The 12,831-nt window shown below is 46.6% G+C and overlaps 1 protein-coding gene across 1 annotated transcript in view; it reads right to left on the bottom strand.

The window, feature by feature from the left end:
• The window catches only part of MTFR1 (mitochondrial fission regulator 1), a 33,732-nt gene extending 20,901 nt beyond the window's left edge, over positions 1-12,831 (bottom strand). Inside the window, exon 1 of the mRNA XM_001512000.4 lies at positions 12,744-12,831. The gene's annotated coding sequence lies outside the window, so the exon portion shown is untranslated. The remainder of the gene's footprint in view (positions 1-12,743) is intronic.

A 12,831-nucleotide genomic window follows, 5' to 3' on the forward strand; every position in this document is an offset into this window, starting at 1 on the left:
TATCAATCTTTGTCATTTTAACTTTAATCTGTTTCTTCTCTTTTTCCATTTTTCTCATTTAATAGGCTTAACAGCTAGAATTTATAAAATATAATTTATAGATATGGACATAATGCTGTCGCTGTACCTATCTGAATTTATTTCAATACTGTTGTACATTCCACTCATCAGCCTTATTTTACTTGCTACTGACATATAGAGAATTGTAACTACCAAATTCAAAAAGTGATTTTAGAAAGTACACAATAAAAGCATACAAAAGGCATTTAAGTATCTCCTACAGAAAGACACATGCATGCCGAGGTGTTGTGGGTCTAATGTAGGCCGGTTTCATAGATTGGGGGGTGGCTAGCACTCTGAAGGAAAAAAGGGCATAGTTTGGCAAAGAATTGTGAAAAAGACATAGCCAAAGGTGTAAAGGCAGCAAGGTCAAGTACAGGTCAAGTGAGCTGGCCTGGAATGGAGTGTGAAATCAGTCACTGACTTTTGGTGCTTAGCTGTCAACCACTTGAACTAGAAAAATAATATTTCATGTTTTCTCTGGGACATCATGGTAAACAGTCAAGAAAATGACTGTCCTATCAACAACTCTCTAATCTTCTCCATGACATAAAGATTTGGGGAGTTATTCTGAAGGAGTTTTGGGCAGTAAGTGGATTGTAAAAAAATACATTTAGGTTATTTCATTTGACTGAAAAAGAACATATTATTTAGTCAAAGGATTCCCTAGAACGATAGCTTCATCTGAAATCTTAAAGTAACACAAATGGCTGAATCAGTTGTATTTAGTATTCCCATTAGTCAGTTATGATTTTTTAAAGTGTAAATTATCTTCTTAGATTTAAAAACAAAACAAAAACACCAAAAGGCTAGTAAAAGTCTAAGTAAGCAACAGAGGTAAAACCTCAGTACACAAGGAGAAAACTGGTCGAGGCAGGCAGGCTTATGATCACGACCACAAGCCCCGCCGTGCAAGTGTTTCCATTACCAGTCGGCTTTTTCGACAGCTTTGGATTCTGTTGTAATAATACGGTCCATCTGGCCCTCTATTCCAGGCACCATTTATCTTTTAAATGTTTGGGGTTTCAGTAGGAGCAAATTACACAAAAAATCCTATCTGTCTAGCCAAGCAAATGGCCAAAATGTAGCAGAATATCCCAAAAGGTGGCCACAAAATGGGGCTTATTTGAAGATAGCGTATAGACCAATTCTTCATGTTACTCTCTGTTCTGCTGTCCTCTCCCAAGTGCTTAGTACAGTGCTCAATACCACTGATTTATCTACATGCATCCTCAGCACAAATGTGTAAATGTAAATTCAAATACATTTTCAATTAATTATCCTGATTTTTCTATTTACTCATATTTATGCTTGCAGAAGCCCCATGTTAGGGTTGGGAGCCCATCTCTAGTTTCTGAGAAGCAGTGTGGTTTAGTGGAAATAGCTAAACCACATTGGCAGTCAGAGGACATGAGTTCTAATCCCGGCTCTGCAACTCATCTGCTGTGTGACCTTGGGCAAGCCACTTAACTTCTCAGTGTCTCAGTTGCCTCATCCTGAAATGGGAATTAAGACTGTGAGCCCCATGTGGGGCAACCTAATGACTTTGTACCTACCCCAGTGCTTAGAAGAGTGCTTAGTACACAATAAACGCTTAACAAATACCATAATTTTAATTACTGCTTCTGTTGTATTTTCCAAATTTCTTGGTACAGGCCATTGCATGGGGGAGGGGAGGGGACAGAGACTCAGTAAATACCATTACAGCTACTCTTACCTGAGGGCTATTTACTGGGTACCTCCCTGTTTTTTTCTCTTCTCATAACAGGGACGTCAGTACTTTCTTCAGATTAGTCTTTACAGTAAAAAAACAGAGCACTGATTGAAACTCTTAGCAACCGATGATGCTCCACAGGGAGACAGGTCACAGTCATTTTCCAGGATCACTCCTAAGGACATCCTCCACCCAGCAAATGCTCAATAAATACGACTGGTTGACACTGATCTTAAGCATACTTTTTCCCTTTGGAGAGGCAGCAGAACCTCATAAAATAGATACAAAACCGGTAGTCTAATATTGAGTTTACCACAAACAAGCCACCCGAACTCCCTCTAAGCAATCTCTTCCACCAGAGAGGTGGGAAGACGATGTATGACAACTACAGTACACAACAATTTCTTGGAAAATGTTAGAGTTTCTTCAGCCAGAACTATATGAATGTAAAGTCACAGTCTTTATTACCAGAGCTAAACATGTGCTACTGGGGTGAGTAAACCACATGACTTGAGAGCACAGGATTATGATTCATGGTCCAGTGAAACAAGATTACCTCGTTTAAGGTTCAGAAATTATAAGACAGGGAGGTATATAAAAAATGCCACAGAGAAGCAGTGTGGCTTAGTGGAAAGAGCATGGGTTTGGGGGTCAGAGGTTGTGGGTTCTAATCCCGACTTGGCCACTTGTCTGCTATGTGATCTTGGACAATTCACTTAACTTCTCTGTGCCTCCATTTCCTCATCTGTAAAATGAGGATTAAGACTGTGAGCTCCACTTGGGACAACCTGATTACTTTGGATCTATCGTGGTGCTTAGAAGAGTCCTTGGCACATAGTAAGCGCTTAACAAAAACCATCATTTATTCTTCAGGTATCAGCAGACAAAGGTGTTCGCTCTCAGCTCTCTCACGGCCATACCAAATGACATTAACCAATGGTACTGTTAGCTACTAGCACGGAGAAGGAGGAGAGGAAGAGGATGGTTAGAAGAGTGAGTACTTAACTACTTTATCTCTGTGCTGGCCCTGCAGTGGCTGGGAGGAAGCACCCATGTGGGAGGGAGTCCAGTTGCTGGGAAGCGGGGGGGTGGTTAGACTCATGTGGCGTCTACTAGAAGTACGTCCAACCCCATCCCTCTCACCTTCTAAAACTACCTGTGCCCATTACTCCTCCTCCTTGATCACCATCTTCAACTGCCCACTCTGATGACTCCTTCTCCTCTGCCTTCAACATGGCCACATCTGCTCTCTCCTAAAATAATCCCAAACCCACTTTCTTTGGATAACACAGCATCATCCAGCTCTCTCCTCATCTCCCTCTTCCCATTCCTGTCCAACTCTTCTAACAGATCGTATACAACCTCTGTTTCCACCTCCTTTCTTCCACTGTCCTTCTTGACCCAAGCTAGAGAGTTGGTTCCTAGGAACAACGGGAAAGATTCTGATATACAAGGGGCTCATGAAAAGCTTTAGACCTAATTATGGCAATCTGCACTCAGGTGGAGGAAGAGGGCATCACAGAGATCAGTCTAGATGAAGGGACGGATTGAGGAAAGCCCATTCTTCATTCATTCGATCGTATTTATTGAGCGCTTACTGTGTGTAGAGTAAACACTTGGAAAGTATAATTCAGCAATAAAGAGAGACAATCCCTGGCCACAGCGGGCTTGCTGCAGGCCACTCTCCTCAGGACCAGGAGATCACGGTGATCCTCAGAACAACAAAGCAAGGATGAATAACACACATCTAGCTAACAGTTTTAGTAACCAAAGCTGGGCATCTCATTGCCAAAAAACTGGTTAACTTCAATCTTCAATATACACACTAGGTCACTGACATAATCCCCAAAGTTAGTTAAAAGCAGAGACCAACAAAAAGAACATTCAAATGATCCATCTCTACGAACAAATGACTGCGTTACATTTACCCAAATCCAGTGAGCCGAGAGGGTTTGGAAGGTAGGGAGGAGGAAGAATACATAAAGAGAGCTCTCCCAAGAAATATTCAAGCTTCCTTGAAGTACCTGGCAGCACCTAAACCTCAAAACTAGGCCCTCCAGCAGGCCTGAGCCCTTACCTCCAAGGTATGAGGACCAAAGATGTGTCAGTTTAGGTACCACACCTTGGCCTGGAAGCAAGCATTCATCAAGCCTCAAATCTCATCTCCCCTTTCACCGACTTTTGCACTTTCCCTACCCCTGCCCGAAACTCCCTCCCACTTCATATTCAAAAGACTGTAGCTCGCTCCATCTTCAAAGCCCTCCTGAAAAGACACCTCCTCCAGGGGGCTTCCCCTATTACTTCCTAATCTCCCTACTTTATATCCCCCAACTCCCATATCAGCCCTTTCACACCACCTAAGCATTTGAGTAGTCTAGACTCTAAGCTGTCGTTTAGACGATAAGCTCATTGTGGGCAGAGAACGTGTCTGTTATATTGCACTCATCCAAGCGCTGAGTACAGTGATCTGCACGCAGTAAGTGCTCAATACATACAACTGACCGGTACTACCACCCCTCTTGCACTTAGGTACATGTATGTTGGGTACCCTATGACTTCCTCCTGGCTGTACTTTATTTTAGTATCCATCTGTCCCACTAGAAGTTCCCTGAAAGGCAGGGATCATGTCTATTAACTCTACTGCACTTTCCCAAGTGCTTAGTACAGGGCCCCACACACCATAGGCATTCTCATCTCTGCTCCGTTACCCAGTTGCGTAGATTCTTCCCCAGAGACTCTAAACAAAGGCTCTTCGGGCAAGCATGTCCCCACCACTTCTACCAAACTGCTGTCATCACTTAAAATCTGAGAATTATTAGGAAGCCGGTGAGGCCTCGAAGGGGATCATCCGTCAACTGGCAGGCTACCTGCGGCCCCTGTGCTCGAGGTTGGTCCATACGATATTTCAAATACAAATTCTTGAATTTCATCAGTACATTCAAGAGCCAATATCAGGCTACATTTGGGCATTCAAGAAGCAGGATGTTCACTGTCGATGACCGTGCCAACTGATGAGATTGATTAGTCAGGGCACAGACTGAGCCACTCTTGGGAATTTACAAATCGACTTCTATGACATAGGAATAAGTGACATTTTGTTTATAAATACCCAGCCGTTGGAAAAAAAGGATCTATTTAGGATACTTGTTTTCTCTAAAAAACTGTGGCATGAAACTGTTCAGGCTTTATGGCCTCCTTGCCACACATAATCCCGCGATGACATATCAAGCCCGAAACCAAAGCAAATCCCCAAAGCCTTAAATTAAATTGATCCTGAAGCCCAGCCAAAGTCTATATACCTACGCAGAATCTGGCTGTGAGAAAACGAGACACCTTAAAGATCAGGTTTAACCACCGGCTGAGCAGGAAGTAAAAGAAAAACATTATGGACCATTAAAAGTCATAACCTAATCAGCTATTCTAAGAACACTTTAGTAGTTTACCTGAAATTTGGAGAACTAGAAATCATTATAGAAAATCCTTCTCTCAACCACATGGTTGACAAAGGAAAAACCCCATGAGAATTTGCTGGCATAACAGCAACTCAACACAATGGCCAAAATGGAATAGCATATAGCTGACCTGAAGACTCTTGGAAACAATGTAGATCCGGTGTGACAGGCAAGAGCCAATGGAGCAAAAGATACCCTGGCCAATACTGAAGCCGAATCAGACGGCATAATTAATATCTTCCAAAGAAGCCAGAGGCTAAGTTATTCGATTCCAATAGTTACAGCTGAGAACATAAGAATAGCAAAGGGAAAAAATGCCAACTGGCAAGAGACAAGTTTTAACTGCGTTCTGAAGTCAATCGTTAAGCAATCATCATCTCTTTGCGGATGATTTCCAAATCTACATCTCCAGCCTTCATCTCTCTCCTTTTATGCAGTCTCCCATTTTCTCCTGCCTTCAGGACATCTCTCCTTGGAGGCCCGCCCTCACCTCCAATTTAACCCTCACCTCCAATTTAACGTGTCAAAAACAGAACTCTTTATCGTCCCTCCCAAACCCTGTCTCTCCCCAGGCCACTCCCCGACTTTCTGTCACTGTAGACTGCACCGCCATCCTCCCTGTCTCCCAAGCCCGTAACTTTGGTGTTATCCTCAACTGTTCTTATTCAACCCACATATTCTGTCACCAAATCCTGTAGGTTCTACCTTCACAACATCGTTAAAATCCCCCTTTCCTTTCCATCCAAACTGTTCCATATTCAATCAGGCACTTATCTTATCCCGCCTTGACTACTGCATCACTCTCCTTGCTGACCTCCCTGCCCCGTGTCTGGCCCCATTTCTGTCCTTATATCACTTTGCTGACTGGATGATTATTCTAAAAAAAACACGTTCCCAGTCCTATCTCCCATTTCTCAAAAGCCTCCAGGGGTGGCTGCCTTTCCACCTCCACATCAAACTCCTTACCACTGACTTTAAAGCACTCAAGACCTCATCCCTTCCTACCTCACCTCCTCAATAATAATAATTGTGGTATTTCTTAAGCCCTTACTGTGTCAAGCACTGTACTAAGCACTGGGGTAGATACATGCTAATCAGGTTGGACACAGTCCCATATAGGGTTCACAGTCTTAATCCCCATTTTAATAATAATAATAATGATGTTGGTATTTAAGCGCTTACTATGTGCAAAGCACTGTTCTAAGCATTGGGGTAGATACAGGGTAATCAGGTTGTCCCACGTGGGGCTCATAGTCTTCATCCCCATTTTCCAGATGAGGTAACTGAGGCACAGAGAAGTGAAGTGACTTGCCCACAGTCACAGAGCTGACAGGTGGCAGAGCAGGGATTTGAACCCTTGACCTCTGACTCCCAAGCCCGTGCTCTTTCCACTGAGCCACGCTGCTTCTCATTTTACAGATGAACTGACTGAGGCCCAGAGAAGTGAAGTGACTTGCCCAAGGTCACACAGCAGACAAGGGACAGACCAGACATTAGAACCCAGGTCCTTCTGAGTTCTGGGCCCAGGCTCTATCCACTAGGCAAAATCTTGGGGGGTGGGGGAAAGTGCAAACAGCCTATTTAGAAGTAGGAAAGATTTAAATTTAAAAAAGCAAGATAGGACCGAATTTAGCATGGGGAAAAAATTGTAATCTCAGCTGTTCAAAAATACGCGGAATCCCATTGCTGATCCAATTACACACTGCCTGTATGGATGCTGAATAGGACAGGCAGAATATTCCATCCTGGCAAGGAAATGGTAATAGCCATTATTTGTTCCTTATTTATTCACTGTATTCTTTATTGATTGACTGAATCAGATCTGAATTGAAGCAAAGTTGGAAAAGAGCAATCAGATTGAGTGTTATTTTTCCCAAGAGACATAAAGACTAAAACTACAGTAGTGAATATTGAACTGACAAGGCCCAAGCCTCTGAACGACAATCCACTGACTTCCTACTCCAATTTGGCGGATTCTTACTTTCCGACATCTCCGCTTCCCCTTTATGGTATTTGTTAAGCGCTTACTATGTGCCACACACTGTCCTAAGCACTGAAATAGGCAGATAATTAAGTCAGCCAGCCCCTGTCCCACATGAGGCTCAGTCTCTCTCTCTTCTAGCTCTGTTTCTCAAACCCACCTCATATAAATCCCTCTTCTCCACTCTCTTTTCCCCACTTCTCAGGCTGGGTTCATTTCTGAGAACAAATGGGAACTGCATGCTGATTTTGCTGCTAACAATACGATGTGATGCAATACCGTGGTAAATACACTGTGCTCTATTCACTGAAGTATTTCACCTTCCCACTTTGGAGGATTTAGATTCCTCAGGGTCATCTTGTCCATTCCCTTGCCTCTAGGCAAGGTTGTTCCAAAAGACCCAGGAAATAGCATTTATTCCACAAAATGTCTCATGAAAGTGTGGTGAGCCCCAACAAGCTGCCTTATTAGTGACTGCTTGTAACCCTGTGAACAACAGTAAGGAAGGCACTGATGAGCTCTACCTGAGGACAGGTGGTTGCTGACCTGTGGTGTGGGGGCGGGAAGGGCGGGACATGGAGGGAGGTGGGGCCTTTTCTCCCTGATCTACCCAGTAACGGGCCTGGACCAATCACTGACAGTCACGTAGAGCCTGAGGCAGATAAAAGGCGGTCCCTGCGATGGCGAGGGAGCACTCAGAGAGGTGTATGGAGAGAAACAAGGCAGGAGGGTGGCACTTGAAAGCAGCAGAAGGCACTTGGAAACAGAGAGTAAGCAGGGTTTGGGGAAAGCGGCGTGCAGATGAGGCTTGCAGCATCAGCGGTCCGTGGCATCAAGAACTTCTTCCATTCTCCCGTCGTGAGATCGGCAGAAGGGGCTCCCTTGACCTACAGACTGGTATTGGACCCTTGGTGGAGTGAGTGAGTGAGTGTGTACGTGTCACTCCCTTGCACGTTGGTAAAAACTTTTCACAGTAACCTTGGTGATCAGTCGTGTGGTCTGACTCTAGTAGGTGTCACTGAGGCTCTCCGGGTCCAGTCCTGGTTGGTACGACCTGGGGGCTGGTGACCCACAAATGAAAACAAGGACGGGATTCAAACCCAAGCGGGGCAGTCATCGATTTGTTCAGGCCTGGTAGTGGGTAGAACAGGGAGAGGAGGCCATGCCCGCCTCCATGCTCCACCCCCCACAGGCTGGCAACACATGTCCTCAGGTAGAGCCCATCAGTGCCTTCATGAGTCTTTCATGTTGTTGTTTGTGGGAACACATCAGTCACTAATGAGGTAGCCTGCTATGGGCTCACCACAGAAAGTTATAATGAGGTCTTCCCAGTAACCAATCTCAGTCTTTCTTGCTGCACTTTAGAACCACATTTTGATTTACTCTGATATGGAAAAAAGCTGATCTCCAGGGTCTTTAACCCTCCTCAAACAAGAAGTTATTTTTCATATTCCACCTTGACTATTGCATCAGCTTCCTCACTGACCCTCTTGTCTCCTGCCTCTCCCGCCGCCCCCCCCCAACTCCAGTTCTTATTTCACTCTGCTCTCATAACTGTAAGTTCACTGTGGGCAGGGAACGTACCTGATCTTTCTGTTATTGTACTCTCCGAGCACTTAGTTCAGTGCTCTGCACACAGTAAGCACTCAGATACACTGATTGCTTCCCAGTACTCAAAAACACCCAATGGCTACCAATCCAGCTCTGCATCTAACAGAAGCTTCTGACCATAGGCTATAAAGCACTCGATCAGCTCACCAACTTCCATCGGACCTCACACGCTTCCTACAACCCAGCCCGCACACTTCGCTCTTCCGACACCAACCTACTCACTGTAACACGATTTCACGTATCCCACTGCCCATATCCTCCTTCTGGCCTGGAACTCCCTCTCCCTTCATACAATATAGACCATGCACCCCCCGACCAGACACATACACACTCTCCACATCTTTCGAGCCTTATTAAAACCACATCTCCTCCAAACCGGTTTCTCTAAGCCCTCGTTTCCCCTACTCCTTGCTTCTGCATCGACCTGGCATTTGGATTTGTACCTTTTAAGCATCTGATATTCACCCCACCCTCAGCCCTACAGCACTTACGCACATATCCGTAATGCATTTATCGTGTTTTTTCCCTTCGTAATGTATTTTAATGCATCTCTTCCCCTCTAGACTGCAAACTCCTGTGGGTGGCAAACATTTCTACTAACTCTGTTGTACTGGACTATTCCAAGTGCTTAGAGGGTTCTGCGTAGACCAAGTGCTCCATACCCACTGATTAAATGCCATTTACTCACTATACTTACATGAGTCCCTCAAGGAACAGAGACCATACTTTGGGTACTCTGCACACAGTAAGCACTTAATGCTATTACTATTTCTTTGCTTTCAACTCAGGACTCCAATCCCTAGCTCACGCTGTTCATCCACTCTGACACTCCTTTCCCTCCCTAAATCCAGCAGAACACAGCTCTCCCCCATCATTAAAATCCTCCTAAATTTCTCACCTCCTCCAGGAAGCCTTCACAAACACCTCAATTAAGTCTGATACCTTTAGCACTTGTGTACTTTAATCCCATCCACCGCAGTTATTTATCGAGTGCTTACTGTGTGTGAAGCACTGTACTGAGCACTTGGGAGAGTATGGAGTTGATAGGCATGTTTCCTGCCCACGAACTTCCAGTCTGGAAAACTGTATGGACATAGATGCTTTTTGTTACTCATGCACTTATTTGTTCAGCTGTTTTGATTAGACGTTGTTATAGTGCTCCCTGCTTTATGCTTGGTCGTCTTCTAGTATTCATTGTCTATAAGAAAGGATTCCCCTAAGTCCCTCGGGCCAGGGAAGATGCCTTCTATTTTGCCAAGGGCTTAGTACATGCCTTTCACTCAATAACTTGATTACCTCTAGTAAGCGCTTAACAAATACCAGCATTATTATTATTATTATTATTGTTAAATGCCTTTGGAGGTGGCTCAGGGTGAATTCGAACACATGCAAAATGGCATAATCCTTTCTTGTTGATTGGCACCGACTGTAGCTGTTCATACAGCGTGGCTCAGTGGAAAGAGCACGGGCTTTGGAGTCAGAGGTCATGGGTTCGAATCCTGACTCTGCCACTTGTCAGCTGTGTGACTGTGGGCAAGTCACTTCACTTCTCTGTGCCTCAGTTACCTCATCTGTAAAAGGGGGATTAAGACTGTGAGCCCCACGGGGGACAACCTGATTCCCCTGTGTCTACTCCAGCGCTTAGAACAGTGCTCTGCACCTAGTAAGCGCTTAACGAATACCAACATTATTATACAACCAGGACGAAAAATAACATATTTCAAGTATTAAATAATCTGGGGCAGTTTGATGACAAAGAGGCTAACTGGGGCTGTAAAGCCATGACTACACCCTCTTTTCTGGATGAACGCAACTCTAAAGTAATCACCGCTTGTCCCGATCTAAAGAAAGACAACTGCGAGTGTACAGTGTTTCCCCTGGGCCGGGAGCTCCGATATGGAGCAAAGGGCGAGATACTGCCCTTTGGGAAGCAGCATGCCGTAGTGGATAGAGCACCGGCCTGGGAGTCGGAAGGTCACGGGTCCTCAACCCGGCTCCACCTCCTATCTGCTGTGACCTCGGGCAGGTTGCTTCACTTCCCTGTGCCTCAGTTCCCTCATCTGCAAAATGGGGATTAAGACTGTGAGCCCCATGCGGGACAGGGGCTGTGTTCACCCTTTTTGCTTGATCCACCGTAGCCGCTTAGTACAGTGCCTGGTACGTAGTAAAGCCTTAATGAAATACCACAATAATAATAATACTGTGACCTTGCGACATGAAGTGTCATCCGCTCTTTTGGCTGCTCTTCTCCCTCCAGGGCAGCGAGGCGGGATGGAAGGTGGGGCTGTTCCCAGGGTGGAGAGGAAAAAATCCTGCAACACCCAAAGGGGAGGGATGGGCCGGGACCTCCCTCCCTCCCTCCCTTTCCCAGCCGTCCGGCTATGAAGGGTGAGTCCGGGGCGAGGGGTGTGGAGGTATCTCGCCTGTCCCTCCGCCGACCCCTGATCCACGTCCCACCTCTGGCTTGGAATCTCCTCCCTCCTCTAATCCAACAATGACTCTTCCCCCCTCACCCCTCTTCAAAGCCTTCCTGGAAGACCCATCTCCAAGAGGCCTTCCCATTCACTCAATCGTATTTACTGAGTGCTTACTGTGTGCAGAGCACTGTACTAAGCGCTTGGCATGGGCAATGCAGCAACAGAGACAATCCCTGCCCAACAGGCTCGCAGTTGCCGCCCTTTTCCTATCCCCCCCCTCCCTGACTTGCTCCCCTTGCTCTTCCCCCTTCTCCCCACCCCACTGCATTTGTCTATATCTGTCATTTTATTTCTAGTGCTGTACTTATTCACATGGATGTCTGCCTCTCCCTCTTCTAGATTGTGAGCTCGGTATGGCCGGGATGGTCTCTCTTTATTGCTGTAGTGTACTTTCCCAAGCGCTTGGTACAGTGCTCTGCACGCAGTAGGTGCTTAATAAGTACAACTAATTGTAGAGAAGCAGCGTGGCTTAGTGGTAAGAGCCCGGGCATGGGAGTCAGAAGGTCCTGGGTTCTAATCCCAGCTCCCTCACATGTCGGGCTGGGTGACTCTGGGGAAGTCACTTCACTTCTCGGGGCCTCAGTTCCCTCATCTGTGAAATGGGGATGAAGACTGGGAGTCCCACACGTGGGACAAGCTGGTGACCTTGTATCTCCCCCAGCGCTTAGAATAGTGCTTAGCACATAATAAGCGCTTAACAAATGCCGACATTATTATTATTCTCTGGGCCTCAGTTCCCTTGACTGTAAAATGGGGATGCAGACCGGGAGCCTCACGTGGGACAACCTGATGACCTTGTATCTCCCCCAGCGCTTAGAGTGTTTAGCACATAGAAAGCGCTTAACAAATACACACATTATTATTAGAGAAGTAGCGTGGCTCAGTGGAAAGAGCCCGGGCTTGGGAGCCAGAGGTCATGGGTTCGAATCCCGGATCTGCCACTTAGCTGTGTGACTGTGGGCAAGTCACTGCCCTTCTCTGGGCCTCAGTGACCTCATCTGGAAAACGGGGATGAAGACTGGGAGCCTCACGGGGGACAACCTCATGACCCTGTATCTCCCCCAGCGCTTAGAGCAGTGGTCTGCAAAGAGTAGGCGCTTAACAAATACTTTACAACTGAAGAAATGAATGAATGAGTAAAAGACGTGTGGGGGAGGAGGATTCTGGAGGGCGCATGCGTACAGATGGGGGGGGATTCTGGAGAGCGCATGCGCACAGATGGGGCTCGGGAGGAGCGCATGCGCACACGCGGGGGGGGAGAGACTTTTCTCGCGCCTCAGCCGCTCGAGGCCGCGGGTCCGACCCCACGGGGCCTCTGAGGCGCCGCTTTCCTTCCTCCTCCTCCTCGCTGACTCGTCCCTCCGGGACCCCGTAATGGCGCCGCGGCCCCGTCTCCCCCGCCCGGCAACGGCTTCTTCCCCCCGACCACCCCGGCCGAGGTGACTTACCGGCCCGGGTGCGCCGCCTCCGCCGCGGCCCCTCCGGCCGGCTCCGTTCTCCCCGCCGGCCGCGCCCGTGACGTCACACGCCAACCCG

The sequence above is a fragment of the Ornithorhynchus anatinus genome, chromosome 7 (assembly GCF_004115215.2).
Source record: "Ornithorhynchus anatinus isolate Pmale09 chromosome 7, mOrnAna1.pri.v4, whole genome shotgun sequence".
NCBI classification, from domain to species: Eukaryota; Metazoa; Chordata; class Mammalia; order Monotremata; family Ornithorhynchidae; genus Ornithorhynchus; species Ornithorhynchus anatinus.